This window comes from Clinocottus analis, unplaced genomic scaffold, assembly GCF_023055335.1.
Source record: "Clinocottus analis isolate CAN_PGR_092001 unplaced genomic scaffold, fCliAna1.0.p SCAF_19, whole genome shotgun sequence".
NCBI classification, from domain to species: Eukaryota; Metazoa; Chordata; class Actinopteri; order Perciformes; family Cottidae; genus Clinocottus; species Clinocottus analis.
Genome location: NW_027175920.1, coordinates 946,501 through 952,500, shown reverse-complemented (window position 1 = coordinate 952,500; position 6,000 = coordinate 946,501). Strand labels below are relative to the sequence as shown.

Below are 6,000 nucleotides of genomic sequence, written 5' to 3'. Positions count from 1 at the left end.
GCCGCGATCACGTGACCTACCGGTCATGCTGGACGTGTTTGTGCGCCGTTAATGATTTCCCCAGGCCGCCTGCGCTGTGTGGCCTCGTCTCCGCCCTGCAAGGAATAGAAAGAGGATTGTTAGAGAGGGAGGGAGGAAGGAGGGAGGAAGGAGGAGGAGGGAGGAAGACGAGGGAGGAGGGAGGAGGGAGGGAGGAAGACGAGGGAGGGAGGGAGGAGGGAGGGAGGAGGGAGGGAGGGATGTAGCATATAGAAAACAAACAGGGCCAAACAACACAAAGGCCAGCGAGGACAACCTCCCCTCCTCCCTTCTTCTCTGTCCTCACGCTTACTGTCCGTCCTTCCTCTCCTTCCTCTTCTTCCTCTCCTTTCTCTCCCTTCATCTTTTCACTCCCGCCTCTCTTTCCTCTTCGTAGGAAGACCTTTACTTTTGGTTTCCTCTCCTTTATTCCTCGCCTCTCTCTCTATCTCTTTCTCTCGTTTACCTCACAGTCACACATGAAGGACAAACATTTATCTGTGGGGCTGAAACATCCTCTCTCCCACAGCTCCCACAGCTCCCACAGCTCCCACAGCTCCCACAGCTCCCAGCGCGTCGACAGACTGACGTCAGTCAGACGTTAGCGTACATGCTACGTGCTCATGCTAACTGCCAGGTCTCACTTTAGTAGATAAACAGATAAACAATGTCAGGCGGTTCCGTCATCTCGAGTGAGGCGCTAGTGCGCGCGCTCTTGCGTTAAGCTAGCTGCGTTAAGCTAGCTGCGCTAACGTCCGCTGCAATTTCACAAATTTTTGTCGATTTTGGGAGAAATAAACTGATTTGAGAGTGAATTGAGAAAGTTGTGCCACTATGGCATCTTAACACATTTCACCTAGCTTAGCATTAAGACTGTAGGAAAGGGGTAAAAACAGCTGTTAGAAGTAAAAAAAAATACTGAAAACATTTATAAAACAGATACTTATTGTTTTTTTTAACCTATTCCACATCAGAAATGACAAAAAAAAAATACAATTGTGGTTTTAAGGACCTTTTAGAGCTATCTATACTTTAAAGCATCTAAAGCTAATTTGTAGTCTTGACGCTAAGCTAACAGTCTGCTAGCTTTAGCTTTCACATCCAACAGACAGACATGAGAACAAAATGTCAAACGCTTCTTTCAAGCCTCACAACAGCAAAACAAAAACAACAATAATCAACTGCTAATATTATGAAAACAAGTTGTTCCACTACTAGAAGGAGAAAGTGCGTTCCTATTGATCCCTCGATGAAAAGCTGATCGTTGATCCATATCTGCAGTTCCCTCACAACACGTCTATAATTCATATTACAGAAGAAAATGTATCCGCGAATTCACATTCAATCTTTCCTCTCGCCACAGTTCATTATCGTTTCAGTCTCAATAAAAGCTGGCGACGATGCCCACAAGAGACTTTCCCCACCGCGACAACGAGAGGAGAGAGAGAGGGAAGAGAGAGAGGGAAGAGAGAGAGAGGGAAGAGAGAGAGCGGGGGAGGAAAAGAGAGAAAGCTTCCACAAATTGTGAGAAAATCTGTGAAAGGGAGAAAGAGGAAGGAAACCTGCTCAAACTGCAAAGCGTTTGGAGACAGGAAGGAAAAGAGGAAGCCGTAAACGTCTCCACGGCCCCGTCGGGGGAGGAAGGACAGCATGTGTTCGACTCCCCACATGTGGCTTTCGTGTCTGTGTGTGTGTGTGTGATCTAACGCGGCTTAATTAATGCATGTATGTTGTCTACTGTGGCCGCCTGCTCCTCACGGCATGTGTGGAAAACCTGTGTTTCGCTGCACATTCGACTCGACGGGGAAAACTTTTCTTCTCCCCGCAGGACGGCACCGATACTGTCATCGGATACTGGGAGTACTGGGAGTACTGGGTGTGTGTCGGCTACAATGGGGGCCGACCCATTCAATGTTTCTGAAATACATGCGTTATGTAATGGAAATAAAACAGTTTTGACCACTTTGTTCACACAGAAAAGAAGTTCACAGTTGAATTGTGACTTTATTTCACCAACTTGCTGCTGTGTGACTGATGAATGCACATGTGTGTACTTATTTGTGTCACAAAGCGACAATGAAGACGGGCCGGATGTTGCCTCACACCCTCCTGTCGATGTGAGGTAAACACCGGGAGTCGGCCGATGGCTCAAAGCCAAGGTTTCAGGGCCGAGGAAGTGAGATCCATCCCCAGGAGAGGCATGTTTTGTATGGATAGAGGTGCCAGAGCGTGCTAATAGCTGAAGCTAATGCTACGGATGAGCCATATGGAGAAAACCATGATGTTTATTCATTAAATAGTCCGATATCGATACTGCAACAGCTTTTGTTGACTTGCTTTCAGAAGCTATTTCACACACAATCATCAGTAATGTGGATAAAATGACTAAAACAGCTCGTCGCCAGCTTTCAAAACCGCCACGGTAGCGAGATCTGAGACGACCGGGTTCCTCTGGGTTCGCCGACGCCGGCGGTCGGAGGATCAACGTCCGTTTGAGAGTGGAAAAAGCGCACGGGAGGACTGTGCGGTGGAGGTCACATGGTGTCAGGGAGACACCAGATCATCTCGCTGAAGACAACAAGGATGAGATGGGAAGGTCAGCGGTTTAACCCCGGCGCTGACAGCCTGTGACAGGAAGAGGAGGAAGACGAGGAGGAGGAGGAGGGGGATGGATGGAGGCCGAGCGGCGGAGTTGGAGAGCTCTGGTGTCATTTTTTGAAGCAGACGAGCTTCAAAGTGAAGTGTCTTCCTTCTGCTGACTCCTCTGAGCAAACGCTATTGCCGCCGCCGCCGCCGCCACTGTGGCCTTTTCACCATCTCGCCGACATGAATAGCTTCCTTTGTCGCGGTGAAATTCCTCTGGCGAGTCTCTAATGAGCTGGAGGGCTCTCTCGCTCTCTCTCGCTCTCTGATGAAAAGCAAAAGAAAGAAGAAGGAAGACATGGCCGCCGGGAAAGAGAGAGAGAGGTAGCTAAACGGCGAGATGGAGCAAACAATAAGGAGCCTGAATGGAGGAGCGGTCGCATGACGCCCTCCTGCCCGGCGCTGAATCGAAACTAATCATTTTATTTGGGTGATCTGAGCAGAGTTCCTCCGTCTGCAGGTCGCTAACAGGTAGCTAACTAACTAGCGGGTTAGCGGGTCGTCAACGGCACCGCGAGGCCCGCTGGTCGGTATTTGCATTGCATTGCCGGCGAGCGGCAACAAAAGACGCAACGACGAGGCCGCCTGAAGATGTGAGCGACGCCGTTGAGTCACGTGAGCCGTCTCGCCGTGTTCAGATGCGAGTGGAGGAACGAGTGACTCATGCTACATGTGAGGAAAAGGTCAGTTTCAACACGGGGAAAGAAAAGACTCGCCGTGGGCGGAACATCCCGTCCTGCTTTTCTAAAACACTCGATCGCTGCACCGGCCCCGAGAAACTGCGTCGATAATGCGACTTATTTGACATATGTTGGTTTATAAACCACCTTAAAGGTCCGTCCTACATCTATAATCCATCAGCCCTCACAGAAGTGAACATGTGTGTGTGTGTGTGTGTGTGTGTGTGTGTGTGTGCTCTGTACAGTGAGTGCGAGGCTTTGCCGGCCCCGTGTACATGCAGATGGGTGTCCTGTGTCAAGTTGGATTTCAGTAGCATTAGTGTGGCATGAGATGACATGCCTGTGCTATATTTGCACCGACTGGATAGCTATTATATATTTTTATATACATGTACTGTATCTAAGCCCACCCCCGGGTGCATACAGTACACGAGGCGAGTCCGTACTGTACCGCAGCAAAAGGTTCAGGCCGTTAAACACCGACGGCTTAAATGACAGATCGTATCCAGTGACACGCTTTTTTTTGTGTTCCTTCTTTTGCACGGAGCTCAACAGAGTTGCTCAACAGCGAAACGCCGTCGCCCCGAAATGACCCGATCGACGCCGGCGCTGACCTGGACGGAGTCACGGGCGGAGCGGCGACCCCAGGTGCTACGAGTGAACAGGGTCGTGAGGTGGAGCGCGGTCCAACGCACAGAGGAACTGGGTCGCCATGAATATTGCACGGCGGCGTGCAAAGTGGAATCCGATGGGGACGAGGAGCTGCGAGAGAGAGACAACAGGGCTTTGATCCATAGCTTTAGTCGGATGCTAGTCCTCGCCGAAGTTCATCTGAACCCGTCAAAAGGCTCTCGGCCAATCAGGAGGCCCGACCTAAAAAGGTCGCGTGCCAGTTCTGGCGTCCTGAGATCATGTTCAGCCCAGAGGTCCATCGAAGGCGCGAGGAGGCGTCCGGCGTCCGGGGGGCCGTCGAAATGTCCCAAGTCTCAATTTTCAAGTTGTCACTTGACCCCAAAGGCCGTTAAAAAAAAAAGGCTTCTGAAAAGTTTTACGATCTGACGGCGCTGCAAAAAAGCCTGGAAGTGTTTTTCAGACAGAAATGAGGAATAATCGCCAGACGGTTTGTCGGCAACGACTGACAATAAAGTCAAAACTTTTGTCGTTTGTCCGATTACACAATTGTGTGAAATTGTCAGCGTAGGGAACTCGTTCGTCGAGGTCGCAGCGGCGACCTTTTCCTAACCGACAAAGCCTAATCATTTGACGCCGAATCTGACCTTTGACCCAATTTGACTTCGAATCATTTCCATCTTGAATCCAAATGGATGTTTTTGTGCAAAAAAAAAAAAAGAAAATTGGAAGAAATTGGCTTTTTTTTCCTTTTTTTTTTAACCCGTCCGTAGAGAATAAGAAACCTGGAAACACAAACGCTCGCGGCCTCGGCTGTCGCCGGCGGGGACGCATGAAAAAAAGAAGAAGAAGAAGAAGAAGAAGGCTTTGATAAAATCTGTCAAATACTGAGCCGCCCGCTCGCTGTGGCTAATTGACTGGTTCCTTATCGGACCGAGCCTGCCGAGCATCACCAGCACATCTTTACACATTTTAAGAGGGGCCCGTAAAAAAAACCTCTCTTGTAAATACAGTTCATTATGTTTTTAACAATCCGACTGCGAGGCTCTCGCTGAAAGAAACGGAGGCGTGGGGATGTCCCAGAGGATGTTATTTCACCCCGACTATTTTCTTTTCTTCTTCTTCTTCTTCTTCTTCTTCTTCTTCTTCTTCTTCTTCGGCATCTCTGAAAAGCGGTCGACTTTGATGAGAGAAGAGAGAGAGAAGAAAGAGAGAAGAGAGAGAGAGAGACTTGTCTCGGAGGTTGCGTGCTGCCTCCCTTGTTTCCTTTAAGTGTCCAAAATAAAAAGAAAAAGGCGACCCTGATGTGATCTGTCGAGATAAAGTCTAAAACAGAAGCAGAAAGAGTCTTCCCACTTCAGAGGGCATTCAAGTGAAAACATCTTGAGGGTAAATTCTGTCAGCGGGCCCCCAAGTTCACCAGCATCCCCTCCTTTCCTTCTCCCTGTTGGCCAATGCAAAGGCTTTGAACTCCAGGATGGGAGGAGGAGGGAGGGGAGGGGGGGAATAATCTGTGCTGTCAAGGACTGTGAATGATGGCGGATGGAAAAGATCAGATCCCGCCTCGCCGCGACGCCCTCGGGGTGCGGGGAGGAGATCTTCTGACGCTGCAGACGGAGCCACGCGAGGTCTAAAACTAAAACACGGCAAGTCCCAAAGAGCTGCCGGGGGTTTCACGATGTGTCGTCATAACGCACAAACTCAATGCCACCTGCGATTCCGGCAAAAAAAACACCTCATCAGCCGCGTGGATTTGGCAGGAAGTAGGACGTGGGCTCGTCTCGGGAAGTCCAGACGACTGCGATTGGGGATTTATGTCGGGGGAATTTCAGCCCCAAGTATAACCAAGCAAACCAAGAGTCCACTCCTGAAGCATTGTGGGTATTCTTGAGGCTCGTCTGTGGGGAAATGGATCAAAACCGATCCGTGGTTCAATGTGGCGTGAAGCAGATCTCCTGGCTGTGTTGGGTTCGCATGAAAACTCCTCCGGGTCTCCGTGGCGGCGATAAATTTCCCCCAATCCCAAGTT

General features: G+C 49.8%; 1 protein-coding gene across 1 annotated transcript in view; it reads right to left on the bottom strand.

Moving 5' to 3' along the window:
- Window positions 1-6,000, bottom strand: part of thrab (thyroid hormone receptor alpha b) — a 106,707-nt gene that overhangs the window by 60,684 nt on the left and 40,023 nt on the right. The window contains exon 2 of the mRNA XM_068582697.1: window positions 21-95. The gene's annotated coding sequence lies outside the window, so the exon portion shown is untranslated. The remainder of the gene's footprint in view (window positions 1-20; window positions 96-6,000) is intronic.